This window comes from Anser anser (assembly GCF_964211835.1).
Source record: "Anser anser genome assembly, chromosome: 3".
NCBI classification, from domain to species: Eukaryota; Metazoa; Chordata; class Aves; order Anseriformes; family Anatidae; genus Anser; species Anser anser.
Window position 1 is genome coordinate 111586427 of NC_139722.1, and position 13550 is coordinate 111599976.

A 13550-nucleotide genomic window follows, 5' to 3' on the forward strand; every position below is an offset into this window, starting at 1 on the left:
GATTCGTACTCCTTCCCAGCCTACGAATAGGAGGAATATGTTGTTTGCGGTTGTTAGGAGGAGTATGGCGACTAGGAATGTCAGTAGGTAGGTGAAAAATTTTGTTACGTATGGCTCTGAGGCCATGTATCATATGGCGAATTGTAGGATTGATCATGTTACAAATAGGGCGATTGGAAGAAATGTTATTGAGTATTGGTCTATTTTTAGGCTCAGGGGGATTTTAAAGTTTATAATGAATTTTCACTCCCAGTGGCAGGTGACAGATTCTACTCCCGAGTAGATGAATGCGGTTGTAGGGGCTAGGCTAATTAGGAATGCGGTTTTAACAGCGCGGGTGGTGGCTTGTGGGGTGTTTTTAAAGTTTTTAAATAGAAATGGCAGGATGATTGGGGTTAGGAGGATTGTCAGCGTGAGTAGTGTGAGGGAGTTGATTAGTAGTGTGGGGTTCACTACTTTTACTTGGATTTGCACCAAGATGGGTGGTTCCTAAGACCAGTGGATTGCTGTTATCCTTTAAAAGTAAGGGGGCTGAGGTTTTAGGCTCAGATGTAAGAGTTAGCAGCTCTTGTTGGTTAAACCCTCCCCTCGGCAGGTAAGAAGGTTTGAACTTCTATTCTTAGAATCACAGTCTAATGTTTGGTTTAAACTATACTTGCATGAGGGGATTCCGGAGATCAGTTCGGGTTTGAGGATTAGGAGGAATATTGGGATAATGTGGAGTGTTATGAGCGGGTGTTCTCGCGTGGTTGAGTTTTGCATAGATGTGATGTGGGAGGGGATTGAGCCTCGTTGGGTCATTAGTAGTATGAATAAGGTGTAGGAGGCGGTTAGTAGGGTTGCGATTCCTGTTAGGATGATCGTGAAGGCAGATCAGTTGAATAAGGTGATTATAATGGTTAGCTCTGCTATGAGGTTTGTTGTTGGGGGTAAGGCTATGTTTGTTAGATTGGCCAGCAATCATCAGGTAGCTATGAGTGGTAGGAGAGGTTGTAGGCCTCGTGTGAGTAGTAGAATTCGGCTGTGCGTACGTTCATAGTTTGTGTTGGCTAGGCAGAATAGTATGGAGGAAGTTAGTCCATGGGAAATTATTAGGATCATTGCCCCTGAGAATGATCAGTGGGTTTGGATTATTCCTGCGGCGATAACTAGGCCTATGTGGCTAACGGATGAATAAGCGATTAGTGATTTTAGGTCTGTCTGTCGTAGGCAGATTGAGCTAGTCATTAGGGCGCCTCATAGGGCCAGGGTTAGGAAGGGGTAGTGCAGGAGGTTGGACAGTGGGCCCATAAATAGAGTGACTCGTATAATTCCGTATCCTCCTAGCTTTAGTAGTAGGGCGGCGAGGAGTATTGAGCCTGCGATGGGTGCTTCTACGTGGGCTTTTGGCAGTCAGAGGTGTAGGCCGTATAGTGGGGCTTTTACTATGAATGCTATGAGCAGTGCTAGACCTGATAGTATTCCTGTCCATGAGGTGGATAGGGTTGGGTGGGTTAGTTGTAGGGTTGGCAGGTGCAGGGTGCCAATTTTCACGTATAGGTGTATGATTGTGATTAGCAGGGGTAGAGAGCTTACTGGCGTGTAGAATAGCAGGTAGATGCCAGCGCTTAGGCGTTCTGGTTGGTTCCCCCATCGGGTGATTAAGATTAGGGTGGGAATGAGGGTTGCTTCAAATGAGATGTAAAATAGTGCTAGTTCTGTGGTGGAAAAGGCTAGTAGGATGAATGGCTGGACTGCGACTAAGGTTGAGATAAAGATTCGTTTGCGTTGTAGGGGTTCTTGTTGCAGGTGGTTTTGGCTTGCTATGATTATGAGTGGGAGTAGTCAGCAGGATAGTACTAGGAGGGGGGATGAGATTTGGTCAATTCCTGTTCAGTTGGATAAAAATTTGTAGGGGTAGTAGGTTGGGATTAATCACTGTAGGCTTAGGGCAGCGATTAGGAGGCTGTATAAGGTGGTGTTAGTCCATAGAAATTTTGGTGGAGACAGCAGGGCTGTTGGAAGAAGTATGATTGTGGGTAGGATGATTTTTAGCATTGCAGGAGGTTTAGGTTGTGTAGATGGTCGGAGCCATGTGTGCGGGTGGAGGCTACTAGGATGGCCAGGCCTGTGCCCGCCTCACACGCTGAGAAGGTTAGCATGAGAATTGGTACCATGGTGAATGAGGAGACTTGGTTTTCGATGGATCATATTGATAGGCCTACGAATATCGATAATATTATGCTTTCAAGGCATAGTAGGGCGGATACTAGGTGGGTTCGGTGGAAGGCTAGCCCTAGTCCGCTGAAAATGAAGGCTGAGTAGAAGCTTAAATGTAGGGGCGACATAAGAAAGTTACAGGGTTGGCTGTAATCTGCTGGGTCGAAACCAGCTATCTTTTTGGTTAGACTAACTTTCTGTTATTCTGCTCATTCTAGGCCCCCTTGAATTCACTCGTAGGCCAGTCCGAGTGTTAGGAGAAGGAGGATCACTACAGTTCAGGTGAGGGTCATTAGGGGGGATTGGAGTTGGACGGCTCATGGCAGGGGGAGTAGGAGGGCGATTTCTAGGTCGAATAGGACGAACAGGATGGCTACTGAGGAAGAATCGGACTGAGAATGGTAATCGAGCAGATCCAAGTGGGTCGAATCCACATTCGTACGGTGAGAGTTTCTCTGAGTCGGGGTTTATTTGGGCGAGTCAGAAGTTTAATGCGGTTAGGGCGGCGCTTAGGATTGATGATAGGGCGAATATGAACATGAGTGCGTTCATTGCTCTCCTCTGGGTTTATACCAGATTCTAGAGATTGGAAGTCAATTGTAATTAATATACTAGAAGAGCAAGATCCTCATCAGTAGATGGTTATGTAGAGGAATAGTCAGATGACGTCTACGAAGTGTCAGTATCAGGCTGCTGCCTCGAATCCGAAGTGGTGGTCTGATGTAAAGTGGAACTTGATCAGTCGGAAGAGGCAGACGGTCAGGAAGGAGGATCCGATGATTACGTGGAGTCCGTGGAATCCAGTGGCAACGAAGAAGGTAGATCCGTAGACGCTATCGGCGATTGAGAATGGGGCTTCGTGGTATTCTATTGCTTGTAGGGCTGTGAAGTAGAATCCCAGGAGGATCGTTAGGGTTAGGGCGTGGATGGCGTGTTTTCGGTTTCCTTCTGTGATGCTGTGATGGGCTCACGTTACGGTAACGCCTGAGGCTAGTAGGATGGCTGTGTTTAGTAGGGGGACTTCTATCGGGTTGAGTGGTTTAATTCCTGTTGGGGGTCATTGGCCTCCTAGTTCTGGGGTTGGGGCCAGGCTCGAGTGGAAGAACGCTCAGAAGAACCCTAAGAAGAAGAATGCTTCGGATGTGATGAAAAGGATTATGCCGTATCGTAGGCCTTTTTGGACTGTGGGAGTGTGATGGCCTTGGAAGGTGCTTTCTCGTACAATGTCTCGTCATCATTGGAGTATTACTAGGAGTATTGAGATGAGGCCTAGGGTTAGTAGTATGGATGAGTTGTAGTGGAATCACATGATTAATCCTGAGGTTGTGAGTAGGGCGGCGGCTGCCCCGAAGATTGGTCAAGGGCTTGGGTCAACTATGTGGTATGAGTGTGCTTGGTGTGCCATTAGATGTTTTCTTGTAAGTATAGGCTTAGAAGGAGCACGAAGACGTAGGCCTGGATTATGGCTACTGCTACTTCTAGGATGGTTAGGAGTAGTAGGATGATTATTGTTAGGATGGATACTGCAGGAAGGGTGGGTATTAATGCAATGGAGGCTGTAGAGATGAGTTGGATGAGTAAGTGTCCTGCTGTAAGGTTGGCTGTAAGGCGGACTCCGAGGGCTAGGGGGCGGATTAGTAGGCTGGTTGTTTCGATCAGGATTAGTGCGGGGATTAGGGGTGTAGGGGTACCTTCGGGTAATAGGTGGGCTAAAGAGGCTGATGGTTGGTTTCGTAGGCCTGTTAGTAGTGTGGCGAGCCATAGTGGGAAGGCTAGGGCTATGTTCATAGATAGTTGGGTGGTTGGGGTGAATGTATATGGAAGGAGGCCTAGAAGGTTGATTGTAAGAAGTATGATTATTAGGGATGTAAATATTATGGCTCATTTGTGGCCATTTTTGTTGAGTGGGACTATTAGTTGTTTTGTGATTAGGTGAAGGAGTCATGTTTGGATAGTAGAAAGGCGGTTGTTGATTCATCGGTTGTTTGGGGACGGGAATAGTAGGGCTGGGAAGAGTAGGGATAGTAGGATTAAGGGGATGCCGAATAGATTGGGGCTGGAAAATTGGTCAAAGAAGCTTAGGTTCATGGTCAGGATCATGGTGTGGGTTTGGTAGTGAGGGAGGTCTTATTTGATGGGGGGTTGGTTGTGGTGAAGGCTAGTAGTTTTGGTTGGATGAGGAGTGCTAGGGTTAATCAGGTTATAATTATGATTGAAAATCATGGTGCGGGGTTAAGCTGTGGCATATCATTAAGGAGGGGGAAGTCCCTCTTTGGCTAGCTTAAAAGGCTAGTGCTGTTGCATAGCTTCTTAATGATTAGGATGATGATAGAAGGGACGATCAGGCCTCGAAATGTGGGAGTGGGGTTGATTCTACTACAATGGGTATGTAGCTGTGATTAGCCCCGCAAATTTCTGAGCATTGTCCGTAAAAAATCCCAGGCCGGGTGGTAATGAATGAAGTTTGGTTTAGTCGGCCTGGGATTGCGTCTGTTTTAACTCCGAGCGTTGGGACTGCTCAGGAGTGGAGTACGTCTCCTGCAGTAATGATCACGCGGATGGGGGATTCTATTGGGATAACTACGCGGTGGTCAACTTCTAGCAGTCGGAAGTGGCCGTTGGGTAAGTCTGGGGTGGGCACTATGTAGGAGTCGAATGATAGGTCTTTGAAGTCTGTGTATTCGTAGCTTCAGTATCATCGGTGGCCGATGGCTTTTAGGGTGAGGTCTGGTTCATCGATTTTGTCCATTATGTAGAGGATTTGTAGGGATGGGAGGGCGAGGAGTACCAGGACGATAGCAGGTAGGATTGTCCAGATCAGCTCTACTTCTTGGGCGTCTACAGCATTGGACGAGAGTTTTTCTGTTAGTATGTGGGCTAAAAGGTAGAGAACTAGGCTGCAGATAGCTAGGGCAACGATTAGGGCGTGGTCGTGGAATTCAACGAGTTCTTCTATGATGGGTGATGAGGCGTCTTGGAATCCTAGTTGGGAGTGGTTGGCCACATGAGATGTACAGGATTTTTACCTGTGATTTAGTCTTGACAAGGCTATGTAATTGGTTTACTAACGTCTCATAAGAAAGAAGCATGAGCGGTTAATGCAGTTGGCTTGAAACCAGCATGTGAGGGTTCGATTCCTTCCTTTCTTGTACTTGGACGAAGGCCGGTTCCTCGAAAGTATGGTATGGGGGAGGGCAGCCGTGGATTCATTCAACGTTTGTGGTAGTTAGTTCTGGTTGTAGGACTTTTCGTTTGGCCGGAAAGGCTTCTCAGATGATGAATATTAGTATGATTACGGCTACTATTGAGATTAGGGAGCCGATGGAGGAAATGGTGTTTCATAGTGTGTAGGCGTCGGGATAGTCCGAGTATCGTCGGGGTATTCCTGCTAGGCCTAGGAAGTGCTGGGGGAAGAACGTTAGGTTTACTCTTGTAAATATTACCCTGAAGTGGGCTTTTGCTCATGTTTGGTGTAGGGTAAACCCAGTGAGTAGTGGGAATCAGTGAGTAAATCCTGCTAGAATGGCAAAGACGGCGCCTATGGATAGGACGTAGTGGAAGTGGGCAACTACGTAGTACGTGTCGTGCAGGGCGATGTCTAGGGAAGAGTTTGCAAGAACGATTCCTGTTAATCCTCCGATGGTAAATAGGAAGATAAATCCTAGAGCTCATAGTATTGGGGGGGTCTCATTTGATTGTTCCTCCGTGCAGGGTGGCTAGTCAGCTAAATACTTTGATTCCGGTAGGGATGGCAATGATTATAGTGGCTGATGTAAAGTAGGCTCGGGTATCAACGTCTATTCCTACTGTAAACATGTGGTGAGCTCAGACGATGAATCCTAGGAAGCCGATGGATAGTATGGCTCAGACTATTCCCATGTAGCCGAAGGGCTCCTTTTTGCCTGAGTAGTACATGACTACGTGTGAGATGATTCCGAACCCCGGTAGGATCAGAATATAGACTTCTGGGTGTCCGAAGAATCAGAATAGGTGTTGGTACAGGATTGGGTCTCCTCCTCCAGCGGGGTCGAAGAATGTGGTGTTTAGGTTTCGATCAGTTAGTAATATTGTAATACCGGCGGCGAGTACGGGGAGTGATAGAAGGAGTAGGATGGCGGTAATTAGTACGGATCAGACAAATAGTGGGGTTTGGTATTGTGAGAGTGCGGGGGGTTTTATGTTGATGGCTGTGGTGATAAAGTTGATGGCCCCAAGGATGGAGGAGATACCGGCTAAGTGGAGTGAGAAGATAGCCAGGTCTACTGAAGCTCCGGCGTGGGCAAGGTTACCTGCTAGGGGAGGGTAGACAGTTCAGCCTGTGCCGGCGCCAGCTTCTACAGTGGATGAGACTAGTAGTAGGAGGAATGATGGGGGGAGGAGTCAAAAGCTTATGTTGTTTATTCGCGGGAATGCTATGTCGGGGGCACCGATTATGAGGGGGACTACTCAGTTGCCGAATCCTCCGATCATGAGCGGATGCAGTGCAGTGAGTCCAGAGAGTGCACTGGCACCACTGGGCATGCAGTGCAGTGAGTCCAGAGAGTGCACTGGCACCACTGGGGATGCACTTCAGTGACTCCAGAGAGTGCACTGGCACCACTGGGGATGCAGTGCAGTGAGTCCAAAGACTTCACTGGCAAAACTGGGGATGCAGTGCAGTGAGTCCAGAGAGTGCACTGGCACCACTGGGGATGCAGTGCAATGAGTCCAGAGATTGCACTGGCACCACCGGGGCTGCAGTGCAGTGAGTCCAGAGAGTGCACTGGCACCACTGGGGATGCAGTGCAGTGAGTCCAGAGAGTGCACTGGCACCACTGGGGATGCACTGCAGTGAGTCCAGAGAGTGCACTGGCACAACTGGGGATGCACTGCTGTGAGTCCAGAGAGTGCACTAACATGACTGGGGATGCAGTGCAGTGAGTCCAGAGAGTGCACTGGCACCACTGGGGATGCAGTGCAGTGAGTCCAGAGAGTGCTCTGGCACCACTGGGGATGCAGTGCAGTGAGTCCAGAGAGTGCACTGGCACCACTGGGGATGCAGTGCAGTGAGTCCAGAGAGTGCACTGGCACCACTGGGGATGCAGTGCAGTGAGTCCAGTGAGTGTACTGGCACCACTGGGGATGCACTTCAGTGAGCCCAGAGAGTGCACTGGCACCACTGAGAATGCACTTCAGTGAGTCCAGAGAGTGCACTGGCACCACTGGGGATGCAGTGCAGTGAATCCTGTGAGTACACTGGCACCACTGGGGATGCAGTGCAGTGAGTCCAGAGAGCTCACTGGCACCACTGGGGATGCAGTGCAGTGAGTCCAGAGAGTGCACTGGCACCACTGGAGATGCAGTACAGTGAGTCCAGTGAATGCACTGGAACCACTGGGGATGCAGTGCAGTGAGTCCAGAGAGTGCACTGGCACCACTGGTGATGCAGTACAGTGAGTCCAGTGAGTGCACTGGTACCACTGGGCCTGCAGTGCAGTGAGTCCAGAGAGTGCACTGGCACCACTGGGGATGCAGTGCAGTGAGTCCAGAGAGTGCACTGGCACCACCGATGATGCAGTACAGTGAGTCCAGTGAGTGCACTGGCACCACTGGGGATGTAGTGGAGTGACTCGAGAGAGTGCACTGGCACCACTGGGGATGCAGTGCAGTGAGTCCAGAGAGTGCACTGGCACCACTGGGGATGCAGTGCAGTGAGTCCAGAGAGTACACTGGCAGCAGTGGGGATGCAGTGCAGTGAGTCCAGAGACTTCACTGGCACCACTGGGGATGCACTTCAGTGAGTCCAGAGAGTGCACTGGCACCACTGGGGATGCAGTGCAGTGAGTCCAGAGACTTCACTGGCACCACTGGGGATGCAGTGCAGTGAGTCCAGAGAGTACATTGGCACCACTGGGGCTGCAGTGCAGTGAGTCCAGAGAGTGCACTGGCACCACTGGGGATGCACTGCTGTGAGTCCAGAGAGTGCACTGGCACCACTGGTGATGCAGTACAGTGAGTCCAGAGAGTGCACTGGCACCACTGGGGATGCACTGCAGTGAGTCCAGAGAGTGCACTGGCACCACTGGTGATGCACTACAGTGAGTCCAGAGATTGCACTGGTACCACTGGGGATGCAGTGCAGTGAGTCCAGAGAGTGCACTGGCACCACTGGGGATGCAGTGCAGTGAGTCCAGAGAGTGCACTGGCACCACTGGGGATGCACTTCAGTGAGTACAGAGAGTGCACTGACACCACTGCGGATACAGTGCAGTGAGTCCAGAGAGTGCACTGGCACCACTGGGGATGCAGTGCAGTGAGTCCAGAGAGTGCTCTGGCACCACTGGGGATGCAGTGCAGTGAGTCCAGAGAGTACACTGGCACCACTGGGGATGCAGTGCAGTGAGTCCAGAGAGTGCACTGGCACCACAGGGGATGTAGTGCATTGAGTCCAGAGAGTGCACTGGCACCACTGGTGATGCAGTCCAGTGAGTCCAGTGAATGAGTGGACTGCATCCCCAGTGGTGTCAGTGCACTCTCTGGACTCACTGTACTGCACCCCCAGTGGTGCCAGTGCACTCACTGGACTCACTGCACTGCATCACAGGTGGTGCCAGTGCACTCTCTGGACTCACTGCAGTGAATCCCCGGTGGTGCCAGTGTACTCTCTGCAGTCACTGCGCTGCATCCCCAGTGGTGCCAGTGTACTCACTGGACTCACTGGACTGCATCCCCAGTGGTGCCAGTGCACTCTCTGGACTCACTGCACTGCATCCCCAGTGGTGCCAGTGCACTCTCTGGACTCACTGCACTGCATCCCCAGTGGTGCCAATGCACTCTCTGGACTTACTGCACTGCATCCCCAGTGGTGCCAGTGCACTCTCTGGACTCACTGCACTGCATCCCCAGTCGTGTCAGTGCACTCTCTGGACTCACTGAAGTGCATCCCCAGTTGTGCCAGTGCACTCTCTGGACTCAATGCACTGCATCCCCAGTGGTGCCAGTGCACTCTCTGGACTCAGTGCACTGCATCCCCAGTGGTGCCAGTGCAATCTCTGGACTCACTGTAGTGCATCCCCAGTGGTGCCAGTGCACTCTCTGGACTCACTGCAGTGCATCCCCAGTGGTGCCAGTGCACTCTCTGGACTCACTGTACTGCATCACCAGTGGTGCCAGTGCACTCTCTGGACTCACTGCAGTGCATCCCCAGTGGTGCCAGTGCACTCTCTGGACTCACTGCACTGCATCCCCGGTGGTGCCAGTGCAATCTCTGGACTCACTGCACTGCATCCCCAGTGGTGCCAGTGCACTCTCTGGACTCACTGCACTGCATCCCCAGTTTTGCCAGTGAAGTCTTTGGACTCACTGCACTGCATCCCCAGTGGTGCCAGTGCACTCTCTGGAGTCACTGAATTGCATCCCCAGTGGTGCCAGTGCACTCTCTGGACTCACTGCACTGCATGCCCAGTGGTGCCAGTGCACTCTCTGGACTCACTGCACTGCATCCGCTCATGATCGGAGGATTCGGCAACTGAGTAGTCCCCCTCATAATCGGTGCCCCCGACATAGCATTCCCGCGAATAAACAACATAAGCTTTTGACTCCTCCCCCCATCATTCCTCCTACTACTAGTCTCATCCACTGTAGAAGCTGGCGCCGGCACAGGCTGAACTGTCTACCCTCCCCTAGCAGGTAACCTTGCCCACGCCGGAGCTTCAGTAGACCTGGCTATCTTCTCACTCCACTTAGCCGGTATCTCCTCCATCCTTGGGGCCATCAACTTTATCACCACAGCCATCAACATAAAACCCCCCGCACTCTCACAATACCAAACCCCACTATTTGTCTGATCCGTACTAATTACCGCCATCCTACTCCTTCTATCACTCCCCGTACTCGCCGCCGGTATTACAATATTACTAACTGATCGAAACCTAAACACCACATTCTTCGACCCCGCTGGAGGAGGAGACCCAATCCTGTACCAACACCTATTCTGATTCTTCGGACACCCAGAAGTCTATATTCTGATCCTACCGGGGTTCGGAATCATCTCACACGTAGTCACGTACTACTCAGGCAAAAAGGAGCCCTTCGGCTACATGGGAATAGTCTGAGCCATACTATCCATCGGCTTCCTAGGATTCATCGTCTGAGCTCACCACATGTTTACAGTAGGAATAGACGTTGATACCCGAGCCTACTTTACATCAGCCACTATAATCATTGCCATCCCTACCGGAATCAAAGTATTTAGCTGACTAGCCACCCTGCACGGAGGAACAATCAAATGAGACCCCCCCCCAATACTATGAGCTCTAGGATTTATCTTCCTATTTACCATCGGAGGATTAACAGGAATCGTTCTTGCAAACTCTTCCCTAGACATCGCCCTGCACGACACGTACTACGTAGTTGCCCACTTCCACTACGTCCTATCCATAGGCGCCGTCTTTGCCATTCTAGCAGGATTTACTCACTGATTCCCACTACTCACTGGGTTTACCCTACACCAAACATGAGCAAAAGCCCACTTCGGGGTAATATTTACAAGAGTAAACCTAACGTTCTTCCCCCAGCACTTCCTAGGCCTAGCAGGAATACCCCGACGATACTCGGACTATCCCGACGCCTACACACTATGAAACACCATTTCCTCCATCGGCTCCCTAATCTCAATAGTAGCCGTAATCATACTAATATTCATCATCTGAGAAGCCTTTCCGGCCAAACGAAAAGTCCTACAACCAGAACTAACTACCACAAACGTTGAATGAATCCACGGCTGCCCTCCCCCATACCATACTTTCGAGGAACCGGCCTTCGTCCAAGTACAAGAAAGGAAGGAATCGAACCCTCACATGCTGGTTTCAAGCCAACTGCATTAACCGCTCATGCTTCTTTCTTATGTGACGTTAGTAAACCAATTACATAGCCTTGTCAAGACTAAATCACAGGTAAAAATCCTGTACATCTCATGTGGCCAACCACTCCCAACTAGGATTCCAAGACGCCTCATCACCCATCATAGAAGAACTCGTTGAATTCCACGACCACGCCCTAATCGTTGCCCTAGCTATCTGCAGCCTAGTTCTCTACCTTTTAGCCCACATACTAACAGAAAAACTCTCGTCCAATGCTGTAGACGCCCAAGAAGTAGAGCTGATCTGGACAATCCTACCTGCTATCGTCCTGGTACTCCTCGCCCTCCCATCCCTACAAATCCTCTACATAATGGACAAAATCGATGAACCAGACCTCACCCTAAAAGCCATCGGCCACCGATGATACTGAAGCTACGAATACACAGACTTCAAAGACCTATCATTCGACTCCTACATAGTGCCCACCCCAGACTTACCCAACGGCCACTTCCGACTGCTAGAAGTTGACCACCGCGTAGTTATCCCAATAGAATCCCCCATCCGCGTGATCATTACTGCAGGAGACGTACTCCACTCCTGAGCAGTCCCAACGCTCGGAGTTAAAACAGACGCAATCCCAGGCCGACTAAACCAAACTTCATTCATTACCACCCGGCCTGGGATTTTTTACGGACAATGCTCAGAAATTTGCGGGGCTAATCACAGCTACATACCCATTGTAGTAGAATCAACCCCACTCCCACATTTCGAGGCCTGATCGTCCCTTCTATCATCATCCTAATCATTAAGAAGCTATGCAACAGCACTAGCCTTTTAAGCTAGCCAAAGAGGGACTTCCCCCTCCTTAATGATATGCCACAGCTTAACCCCGCACCATGATTTTCAATCATAATTATAACCTGATTAACCCTAGCACTCCTCATCCAACCAAAACTACTAGCCTTCACCACAACCAACCCCCCATCAAATAAGACCTCCCTCACTACCAAACCCACACCATGATCCTGACCATGAACCTAAGCTTCTTTGACCAATTTTCCAGCCCCAATCTATTCGGCATCCCCTTAATCCTACTATCCCTACTCTTCCCAGCCCTACTATTCCCGTCCCCAAACAACCGATGAATCAACAACCGCCTTTCTACTATCCAAACATGACTCCTTCACCTAATCACAAAACAACTAATAGTCCCACTCAACAAAAATGGCCACAAATGAGCCATAATATTTACATCCCTAATAATCATACTTCTTACAATCAACCTTCTAGGCCTCCTTCCATATACATTCACCCCAACCACCCAACTATCTATGAACATAGCCCTAGCCTTCCCACTATGGCTCGCCACACTACTAACAGGCCTACGAAACCAACCATCAGCCTCTTTAGCCCACCTATTACCCGAAGGTACCCCTACACCCCTAATCCCCGCACTAATCCTGATCGAAACAACCAGCCTACTAATCCGCCCCCTAGCCCTCGGAGTCCGCCTTACAGCCAACCTTACAGCAGGACACTTACTCATCCAACTCATCTCTACAGCCTCCATTGCATTAATACCCACCCTTCCTGCAGTATCCATCCTAACAATAATCATCCTACTACTCCTAACCATCCTAGAAGTAGCAGTAGCCATAATCCAGGCCTACGTCTTCGTGCTCCTTCTAAGCCTATACTTACAAGAAAACATCTAATGGCACACCAAGCACACTCATACCACATAGTTGACCCAAGCCCTTGACCAATCTTCGGGGCAGCCGCCGCCCTACTCACAACCTCAGGATTAATCATGTGATTCCACTACAACTCATCCATACTACTAACCCTAGGCCTCATCTCAATACTCCTAGTAATACTCCAATGATGACGAGACATTGTACGAGAAAGCACCTTCCAAGGCCATCACACTCCCACAGTCCAAAAAGGCCTACGATACGGCATAATCCTTTTCATCACATCCGAAGCATTCTTCTTCTTAGGGTTCTTCTGAGCGTTCTTCCACTCGAGCCTGGCCCCAACCCCAGAACTAGGAGGCCAATGACCCCCAACAGGAATTAAACCACTCAACCCGATAGAAGTCCCCCTACTAAACACAGCCATCCTACTAGCCTCAGGCGTTACCGTAACGTGAGCCCATCACAGCATCACAGAAGGAAACCGAAAACACGCCATCCACGCCCTAACCCTAACGATCCTCCTGGGATTCTACTTCACAGCCCTACAAGCAATAGAATACCACGAAGCCCCATTCTCAATCGCCGATAGCGTCTACGGATCTACCTTCTTCGTTGCCACTGGATTCCACGGACTCCACGTAATCATCGGATCCTCCTTCCTGACCGTCTGCCTCTTCCGACTGATCAAGTTCCACTTTACATCAGACCACCACTTCGGATTCGAGGCAGCAGCCTGATACTGACACTTCGTAGACGTCATCTGACTATTCCTCTACATAACCATCTACTGATGAGGATCTTGCTCTTCTAGTAT

General features: G+C 50.0%; 2 long non-coding RNA genes across 2 annotated transcripts in view; one reads left to right on the plus strand and one right to left on the minus strand.

The window, feature by feature from the left end:
* The window catches only part of LOC310897992, a 927268-nt gene that overhangs the window by 661530 nt on the left and 252188 nt on the right, over positions 1 to 13550 (minus strand). The gene's annotated exons all lie outside the window — the stretch shown is intronic.
* The window catches only part of LOC310897994, a 149296-nt gene that overhangs the window by 107887 nt on the left and 27859 nt on the right, over positions 1 to 13550 (plus strand). The window contains exon 2 of the long non-coding RNA XR_014582877.1: positions 9868 to 11370. This is a non-coding gene — a long non-coding RNA (uncharacterized lncRNA). The remainder of the gene's footprint in view (positions 1 to 9867; positions 11371 to 13550) is intronic.